The following is a 10,265-nucleotide window of genomic DNA, read 5'->3' as shown; positions in this document are numbered from 1 at the left end:
CCTTCTCCTGGGCCGTGGCGGTCTTCAGCGCTGTGCCAGCTAGGGTCTGGCTGCCCTCCTCTTCGCTAGTCCGTTCTCTCCTCCCGCGGTGCAGACTCTTCGGTGCTGGCTTGTTCTGGGTTCTTCTGCGACACGTTGTTCCACGGCAGCACTTCAAAGGTAGTCACCAGCGTCTACTCCTCCCAAGCGTTTCCTAACGAACAAATGTCCTCTTCAGTGTCTTCCTTTTTCAGCACGCGTGAACCACGTGATCCCATCTGCTGACCGGCCCAGGCATGTGAATTAAAGGGGCCGTACTCCCCGGGGTCGTTCTGTAAACATAGAATGGGAGAACAGTGAGAGGAAACGTGCCCCGATTGTGCGTCCATAGAGTTCGAGTCCTCACACACCCCTACCCTAGTTTGTTCATGTTCGGGGAACAAAGGAAGGCGGGAAAGAAAGTCAGCATTTCCATTGTCAGTTCCCTTCCGATGGACCACCTCAAAGGAAAAGGGTTGGAGGGACAAGAACCATCTCAATATTCGTGGATTGTTTCCCTTGTTGCGGCTCATCCACTGTAAGGGAGCATGATCGGTGTAACGAAGGAAACGGGCCCCCTCCAGATTGTATCTTAGTTTCTCAATTGCCCATTTAATAGCCAACCATTCTTTCTCTATTATAGGATACTTCTGCTCCCGGGGAAAGAGTTTTCTGCTGATGAAAAGGATTGGGTGTTCAACACCATCCGATGACAACTGGGACAAAACTGCCCCTAACCCATGTTCAGAAGAATCTGTGTGTAACAGGAAGGGTTTTGAAAAATCTGCAGTCCTCAAAATGGGGGCAGAGGTTATGGCCTTTTTCAGATTCACAAAGGCTGTTGTGGCGCTCAAGCTGGGGTGTTGGAGGTCTTTATTCTTCACGTTTTTCTGCAGTAGGTCGGTTAGGGGAGCAGCCAGTTCAGAATATTGTGGGATAAATCCCCTGTAATAACCCAGGAGTCCCAGGAACGCCCTAACCCCTTTCTTGGTTGACAGAAAAGGGGCCTCTACTATTGCCTTCACTTTCTCAGACTGTGGTTCGATAACACCATTTCCCAAAAGGAACCCGAGATATTTCACCTTCCTGAAGCCTGCTCTGGATTTTTTTGCATTAATATGAAATCCTGCTGCTTGAAGGGGCGTAAGAACCTGGGTACAATGTTCTAAAGGGGTTTCCCAGTCAGGACTGAATATAACGATGTCATCAAGTTATGCGGAGGAGTACTCCTGATGTTGCTGCAATACCTTGTTCATGAGACGTTGGAACGTGGCGGGTGCCCCGTGCAATGCATTGGGTAAGACAGTAAACTCATACAGGCCTGTAGGTGTAACAAAGGCAGTCTTTTCCTGGTCTTCTGGTTTGAGGGGCACCTGCCAATAGCCTTTTGTGATATCAAGGGTTGTAATGTATTGAGCCTCCCCAAGTTTCTCTATTAATTCGTCAACTCTAGGTATGGGATAAGAGTCACATTTTGAAAGTGAATTTACAGCGCGGAAGTCGATGCAAAAGCGAACTGAGCCATCCGGCTTTGGTACAAGCTCGATTGGAGAGGACCAGTTGCTTTTGGATGGCTTGATAACGCCCAGGTCTAGCATGTTCTTAACCTCTTCTTCGATGGCTTGTCTCCTTGCGTCTGGGATGCAGTAGGGTTTCTGTTTTACGATTTTTCCTACTTGTGTTTCTATGGCATGCTCAGCTAACTGGGTTTTCCCTGGTAGGTTGGAAAACAGATGGGAAAAGGGGGTCAGGGTCTCCTGAAGGGTTCTACCCTGGTCTGTCGTCAAATCAGGATTGACAACCAGCTCCTTCGGTGTGGTTTCGTTCTGGGATGGTTTGCTTATGTGATGTATATTTTGAGGGGGGGGGGGCTAGCCACTTTTTGAGCAGATTTATGTGGTACAGTTGGGTCTTCTTAGGTTTGATCTGTATCTTGTAAGATGTTAAACCTACTTTCTCTGTGACTTTATATGGGCCTTGCCACCCTGACCGTGTTTTTCCTAGGTTAGAAGGTAGGAGGACCAGTACCCACTCTCCTACATTGAGGTGGCGCCACTTTTTCCCTTTGTTATGTAGCGTTTGTTGTTGTCTTTGGGCTTTCTCTAGATTGGAATCAGCAAACTCCCTTAGTTTATGAAGTCGGGAGTGGAGGTTTTGTGTACACTCGAGAAAATTTTTAGTATCCTCTTCCTTTTCCTGTTCCCATACCTCCTTAGTGATCTCCAAAAGGCTCCGGGGTTCCCTTCCATATAGGAGTTGGAATGGGGAGCACCCTAGACTGGCTTGATCCTGGCTCCCGTTTACATACAAAGCTAGAGGAAGTAGGAGATCCCATTCTTTACCCTCAATGGTTAAGAGCTTCTGCAGTGTCAGCTTCAAAGTAGCGTTGTAACGCTCACAGAGTCCATCCGTCTGGGGATGGTATACAGACGTTTTAATGTGGGAAATATCCAAAGACTTACAGATTTGTCCCATTAGCTTAGAGACAAAGGGGGTACCCTGATCGGTCAATATTTCCCGAGGGAAACCGACCCGAGAGAAGAGCTCTAGGAGTTTCTCAGAAATGTTGCGGGTTGTGGGAGTGCGTAAAGGAAAGGCCTCCGGATATCTCGTGGCATAGTCAACCACGACCAAAGCATAGATATGACCCTTCTTGGTATGTGGCAATGGACCAATGAGATCCATATATATCCTTACGAATGGGTTATCCACAATTTGAATTTGAATTTGAATTTAAAAACATTTATTGAGCGCACTTATACCGAGCGGTTTCATGGCGCTTTAGGATTACGACCAGCAGATAGCAGCAGGAGAAGGCATACTAAGTGGCAAAGGCGCTAGAAAAAAGAAAAGTGTTCAAATTTTTGTGGAACTCTAAATATGAGGATGAAGTACGGAGCGCCAAGGGGAGGGAGTTCCAGAACACTGGTGCAAGGGCCGAAATTTTGCCCCGCCAACTTTCTTTTTCTTGAAGCGGGGTATGGTCAGAAGTGCCATGTGGGTTGAACGAAGTTCTCTGCCCGGTAAGTAGGGACTGATGGCTGAGCTGATGAACTCAGGGGCAGTGCCCATCCTGGCCTGGAAAGTGAGGCAGCCTAGTTTGAATAGGGATCGTTCTCTCACGGGCAGCCAGTGAAGTGCCTTCAGCAATGGAGTGGCTCAATGGTATTTGGGCAATCCATGAATCAGGCGGACAGCCTGATTCTGCACTAACTGCAAGCGATGTATGGCGTAGGCCGGCGCGCCGTTGTAGATTATGTTTCCATAATCGAGGCGCGAAAGTACCAAAGCCATTACGATGACCTTTAGCGCCGGGAGGGAAAAAAAGCGAGATATTTTCCTAATTATCCTGAGGGAAAAGAAGCAGGAGGATACCACCGAACTAACTTGGGAGTGCACAGAGAGTTGTGAGTTAAGCAGAATCCCAAGGGTCTTAACTTTAGGGACCGGGAGTGGGGGAGCACCAAGTGATGGGGGCCAAAATAACAGGGACCATGGACTGCAACCACCTCCAGTCAAGACTAACTCAGTCTTGTCTGGATTGAGCTTGAGGTGGTTGCAGTTCATCCAGTCCTGAATGAATAGCATAACAGTTTGAACGTTCTGAGCGGACGAGGGGGAATGGGAAAGATTGAAGATTTGCTGGAGGCCATTGGCGTAGTTGAACTCCGTGACTTCCAGCTGCTGCAACATAAAAATGAGGGGGTAAATGCATAAATTTAACAAAAGGGGGGAAAGTGATGAGCCCTGAGGGACGCCACACTCCACCTTGTGGGAGACGGCCGTGAAGTCAGCAAGGTGGACCGCTTGAGCCCTATCACATAGGAAGGACTCAAGCCATGAGAGGGCTAAGCCCTCTATGCCCGCCGCTTTGACACGGGTGAGGAGGGTGGAGTGGTCCACCGTATCAAAGGCGGCGGACAGGTCCAGAAGGATAAGGGCCTGCGAGAGATTGGTGTCAATGCCCTCGCGAAGTCCATCCATTACCGAAATCACTACCTTCTCCGTGGAGTGTAGCGGTAGGAAGCCCGCCTGGCGGGGGGAGAGACAGTGATTTGCTTCCACGTGAGTGCTCAGGGTGGTGGTGACATGAGTTTCCAAAACCTTTCCCAAATAGGGTAGCAGGGAAATAGGGCGGTAATTGGAAGGGGATGAAGGGTCGACACCAGGTTTTTTCAGGATTGGAATAACGACCGCTGCTTTGTGAAAGTTGGGGACAATTGGCAATGGTTGTAACGGAACTGCTGGTGGTCTGTATGGGTTCTTTTTTTGGCAAATCTCGCACTCTTGGCAGAAACGAGTGACTTACGAAAATATGCCAGGCCAATAAAAATGTCGCAATAACATCTGCATTGTCTTTTGAGCCCCTCTGTGCCCTGCAAGCAGATGTGAATGAGCAAAAAAAAGAACCTGTTCTCGAAAGGCTTGAGGCACCAACAGCTGTGGTTCATCCCCTTGTTTCCCTATGCGATATAACACGTTGTTTTTTGTTTGGAAAGACGGGTAACTACTAGATGTTTGTTGCACTTGAGCCCATGCTGATTGTAAGGTTGGGTCATTTTTCTGTGCATACTTGAAACTTCGATCTATGACCGATGGAGCTTGGGTTAGAAGAGTGGGGACGGACGGGGAAGGGATGTTCTGCAACATGTTTCTTAGCATTTTAAGGAAGGAGGGGTTGTCTTGCCCAATTATCATCTGCTCGGGCAGACTAGGAACAACCCTGAGCCGGATACCTATAGTCTGACCTTGGGGAAGAGTGACAGGGACGTGTATGACCGGATAGACCTTAACATCCCCGTTGACACACCTAATTGGCACTGAGTCTTTGACCTTATCAGGGAGAGGTAACACAATGGACTGGAGAATGACTGACTGTTTGCACACTGAGTCTAGCAACGCCCTCACTTGTACCCCCTTTACTTGGACACTTACGTGGAAACTGGGTCCTAGTTCCGCGGAATATAGAATAGAACGGGGAATACATCCAATGTCCATCGGCTCCTCAGGTGGTTTCTTCCTGGGACAATTTCGTGCTATATGCCCCCACTCTCCGCATTCAAAACACTGTGGATTACTTAGGGGAGGTGGTTCTAAACGGGGTGTTCTTGGCTTTACTAAGTCCAGCGGGCCTTTAGGGGTTTCTTTTCAGGTTTTACTGGGCCTCCCATCGGTTTTGTAGATTTATCAGAGTCCCATGGTAAGGTCCTGGGTTGTGCCCTATAGAACGTAGTGGTCATTTCTACTGCCTGTTCAGGACTTAGGTGTTTGTGCTGCTTCAGCCATCTTTGAATGGGGTATGGCAGGGCCTCTAAGAACTGCTCTAAATAAATCATGTCCATGATCTCATCCTTTGTTTGTGAACGGGGTCTTAGCCACTTATCCGCTGCTGCTTTTGGCTTAAAATATAGAGTTTTGGGATTATCAGATGTGGTGCCGCGTTCCTTCCTGAACCGAACCCTTTATGCCTCCGCATCCATGCCCATATGATCCAATATTAGGTCCTTTATTTCTGCATACGGAGTATTGCCATTAGGATTAGCCACCTGGTAAGCGGCATGTGCTTCTCCAGTAAGAAGGGGCGCTAAGAAGAAAGGCCACTTTGCTTCAAGCCACCCAGATGCCCTTGCTGCCCTTTCGAAGTTAAGGAGGAAGGCATCCGGGTCCTCTCCTGTCACATACTTCTGGAGAGATACATTTGGCCCAGTTCCTGCCCTTATTTGTAGTTGTGTGGTTAACTCCCGCCTGTCGTCAGCTACTTTCTGCATTTGGTCTGCATGGTTAGCCAGACTATCTCTCATAAGTTCCCGGTCTGCTTGGGCAGAGGTCATGCAGAGGTCATCGGTTTTTCTACTGACCATTCTAGCTTTTCTTGCCCACGGATTAGTTGCTGGATTAAGTTTTCCATCGTGAGGTGACCAAGATCCCACTTCTGACACCACGTGTAACGTGGGCGAGTAGCAGACCAGGACAAGATAGGGTGTTCTTTTAACAAAGTACTGTTTATTGGGACTCTAAATCAACAATATGAAAACAAGGGGTGTTATCCCAGAGACTTCTGGGGAGTCTTTACTTGGTCCTTTGGTACAAGGGATTATGGGAGTAGTAGTCCGGTTCCTTCCAGGGTTTCTCGAGACAATTTTGTGATTGTGGTAGTCCCTCCCGGCACTAGACTGGGTGATGCTCCGCAGGGTGTTGCGCCGGACCACAGGGGAAGAAAGAAAACAAGAAAAGAAACGTCAGGAAGGGGTTCTCCTTCCTCTCTCTTTCCTAGGTAAGGGGGGGGGAAGTGTGGGAAGAGTAACCACCATCGCCAGTGTATCAGCGCTCTTGCGGCAATTAGCGGTTTTAGGTTTTCTCACTCGTACCGCCCCAGCCTTCCCTTCAACCCAGGTCCTTCCCGGAGTCAGCCCAAGACGCCCCCGTACCTTGTTGAGCCACGACCCTTCTCCTGGGCCGTGGCGGGCTTCAGCGTGGTGTCAGCTAGGGTCTGGCTGCCCTCCTCTTCGCTCGTCCGTTTTCTCCTCCCGCGGTGCAGACTCTTCGGCGCTGGCTTGTTCCGGGTTCTTCTGCGACGCGTTGTTCCACGGCAGCAAGGTAGTCACCAGCGCCTGCTCCTCCCAAGCGGGTCCTAACGAACGAATGTCCTCTTCGGCGTCTTCCTTTTTCAGCACGCCTGAACCACGTGACCCCGTCAGCTGACCGGCCCAGGCATGTGAATTAAAGGGGCCGTACTTCCCGGGGTCGTTCTGTAAACATAGAATGGGAGAACAGTGAGGGGAAAAATGCCCCGATTGTGCGTCCATAGAGTCCGAGTCCTCACATTTTAATATTTTCTTTCAATATGTACTGTTTCTGTATTCTTGTATGTATTGTCCTTTTCATTTTCAACATCAATAAAATATTATGAACTCTAGAAAAAATTCCTCAGGACTTCTTTCTTTCTTTTAATCATTTGTGCAGCCTATGCTCAATTAACAACACTTGACTACTGACTAGCCAAGAAGTGTCAGCTGCCAATTGACGAAAATGAGTTGCATAAATCATAACATCCATTCCACTTTGCTGAATACCCCAGAAATTAGAGTAGTCCAAATGCCTTATGTTTCCAAACAGGCTTCTGAATTTGTTACATGAGGGGTAGCCCAAGCCAAAGCAAGTCCTGTAAGGCAACCAATACCTTGATCCACCTTTACTTATTTTGGTTAATCTGTGGAGGGCAAAAAGCCAGATGCACTATTAGAAACTTCAAATATTCTCTTACGTTCATAGGATCCCTAGAGAACCTTGAGGCATTGGTAAAGACTTTTGGGATGGTTCTTCACCTAGAAAACCAAGATCTGTTTTAATTAGGAATTCTCAAGGCATAACTGTTGTAATTCTTGTGGTACGTCCAGAAAATTGAAATGCAACTTACTCTTGTGATTGCCTGATTTACATATGATTTCACAGAAAAGACTGCCTCTATTCGAATTGTCAAAATATTCCATCATCATGGAAAAGTAATTCATATGCTTAACTGTGCCCTCACCTTTATAATCATGTAAAGAAGACCAAGTTTAACATCCTGTGTCCACTGCAATATTCTGCAACTCTACCACCTCCACTACCTGTCCTGACTAATGCCAACTGATAACAGAACAGCCCTCCAATTGACACAGTACCATCAGCGCAGAACATGCAGCGAGAATGCCCAGCTAAACGTTGGGCGTGGTACCCGGAGCACACCACCTGAGTTTTCACAATCTTCCTCTGCCGAAGGACTCCCGTCAGTAAATCCTGAATATGCCCTTGGTTTTCCTGATTGCCCTTCTTCATCCATATCCTTATCCCTGTGGAGACAGACATTAAAGTAATCTGAAACCCCCAAGTATGCTTTAAATTCGCTGCAGCGGCAATTCCGCCACAGCGCTGGGGGGGGGGGGGGGCAGAGCGGCGGCCGCATGCTCGTGACGGAGCAGCTCCGTCACGAGCCGCGGTTGCGCTGTGCTCATTACTGAGCGGTTCCGTCATGGCCCCGCCTGCTCAATAGAACGCGCCGCGCAGGCGCGAAATCAGCGCCGCGCAGGCGCGGTGGCAGGGCCATGACGGAACCGCTCCGTCATGAGCACAGCTCAGCCGATGCTCATGACGGAGCGGCTCTGTCATGAGCATGCAAGGGGTTAACATGTACCTGTATGCCCATCCCTATATTGTCACAGATATTAATATACTCACATAATATAATACAAGCACTGAGTTTTGGCTTACCCCTGCATGCTCTGTCCCTGTGAAGTCACACATTAAAATACTATGAAAGCTCTCACACACAAACACTATGCTTGGACACGAACCTTCATGCTTCTTCCCTGCAACGTCACACAAATTACAATACTCTGAGATTCTTCATATTCAAGGACTAAGCTTAGGGGTTTTCCTGCATGCCCTATTCCTCTGTGTGCACACCATAAAATAACCTCAATGCTCCCAGATACAATGGTTATGCATGAACCTTCACCTCAATATCCCCTCTCTATGGGCCCGATTCACAGAATGAACTTAAGACTCAATCCTAAACTTACTACTATTTTGGTATTCACAGAATGCACTTACTACTTTTGGCATTCACAGAAGTTAGGATTTTGTCTTAAGTCTGTCTTAAGTTTGTCTTAAGACAAACTTAAGACAAAATCCTAACTTCTGTGAATACCAAAAGTAGTAAGTGCATTCTGTGAATACCAAAATTGTAGTAACTTTAGGATTGAGTCTTAAGGAATCGGGCCCTATAGGTCAAAGAACAAAGAGAAAACATTCCAGCTGGGCTTCCCGAAACCTAATCTACAGCTAAGATGTAGATTTCTTTGATGGCCACAGTACCATTTCCTAAACGTTCCAAATAGGAGAGGTGTCCTTCATGATATTATTAAAGGTTTCCAAGCACCATTTTCCAGTTATCTCCACCTGATCAATGAGATATGTGATGGTAACCACTGGATAGGATACAGTGATTCCTGCAAATCTCAATAGACTGATGTCAGATCATTCTTGACTTCTAATGATTCTAATGATTCGAAGATAACCTTGAGCTGTCCACTCTTGACGCATCACAAGGACCATTTTGTGGTGTGCTCAGCTGCGTTGTTATGATTTCCAGTGGTAAAAAAAAAGACTTACTCTATCTCAAAGAGTTTCAAACACCCAGTTTATTCTCAAAAACAGGCAAATGGGAAGACACAACATGTGTATATTAGAACGCATTTTCATAATAATAAACTCAAAAAAATACATCTTTGGCCTTCTGTGCAACAGCTTGCCCATTTGGCATAGCAGTAAGAGTGCTTTTCATAGTGTCCTAGTTGAGTAAATATAAATATTGTTGCTTTTTATCATATCATTTTAAAGATCTAGACATTTAAAGCATTAACAAACTGCATGTTTATGGTATCACAGGTAGAAAAATATATTAGATTTACGCTTGTCCCACATCTGGTCTAGTCTTAGCAATGGTGAGCTGGACAACATGGCTAATAAGTGCTTTCCCACATGCATGACTGTCCAAGAGATTATGTACTGGTAGGTAAGCAATGGGGGTAAATAGACTTTAAACATTCTAGGGAAAGGGAATATCATTCTTATGGAGATCAGCTTCTTCAAAGGTGCTTCTCTAGTGCAGTTGTTCATAACCTGGTACCTGTGTAACCTTGGGTCTCCATGACAGCTACTCAGGGGGTCCGCAATTTGTTATAAATTTAAATATGAGCAGAACAATTTAAAACCCCTGTACATGGGAAGTAATTTGAAATTGGACACTAAAAATGTGCATCCTTAGATTGTTTTGTAGGAGCAGCAAACATAATCAGGTATAGCCAATTGGTGGCTTCAATTAAAGCTCGGGTATCCGCCAACAAGATGAGAGCATGCATCAGGGGCAAACAAGACAAAGGGCCGGATTTAGAATTTGTGAGAGATGTTACTCCATCACAAACGAGCAGATATCCCTCTACCTAATTACAAGCGCATCATATCCTAAGGCAATTTTTATAAAGCAGGATACCTGTCATGTTTGATGACCTAACCCAACATCCAAACTCTAAATGAGGCCCAAAGTAAAATGCTAAAGTCTACTGTATCGCATTATCTTTCAGAAATGAACTCAGATTTTGTAAAGCTCTAACCTTCCCATTACATTTTTTTAGTGTGAATTAAATAACATATTATGTCATTTGTGTATGTGTATGACGTATACTTGTTTTTTGTATTTTTGTGTA

At 46.5% G+C, this 10,265-nt stretch overlaps 1 pseudogene; it reads right to left on the bottom strand.

Moving 5' to 3' along the window:
• Positions 1-1,229: 1,229 nt before the first annotated feature.
• On the bottom strand, positions 1,230-5,926 carry LOC147699017 (uncharacterized; annotated as a pseudogene).
• Positions 5,927-10,265: the final 4,339 nt, after the last annotated feature.

This window comes from Lissotriton vulgaris, chromosome 8 (assembly GCF_964263255.1).
Source record: "Lissotriton vulgaris chromosome 8, aLisVul1.2, whole genome shotgun sequence".
Taxonomy (NCBI): Eukaryota; Metazoa; Chordata; class Amphibia; order Caudata; family Salamandridae; genus Lissotriton; species Lissotriton vulgaris.
Note: the sequence above shows the minus strand (reverse complement) of the source record. Positions and strands in the feature narration are given on the sequence as shown.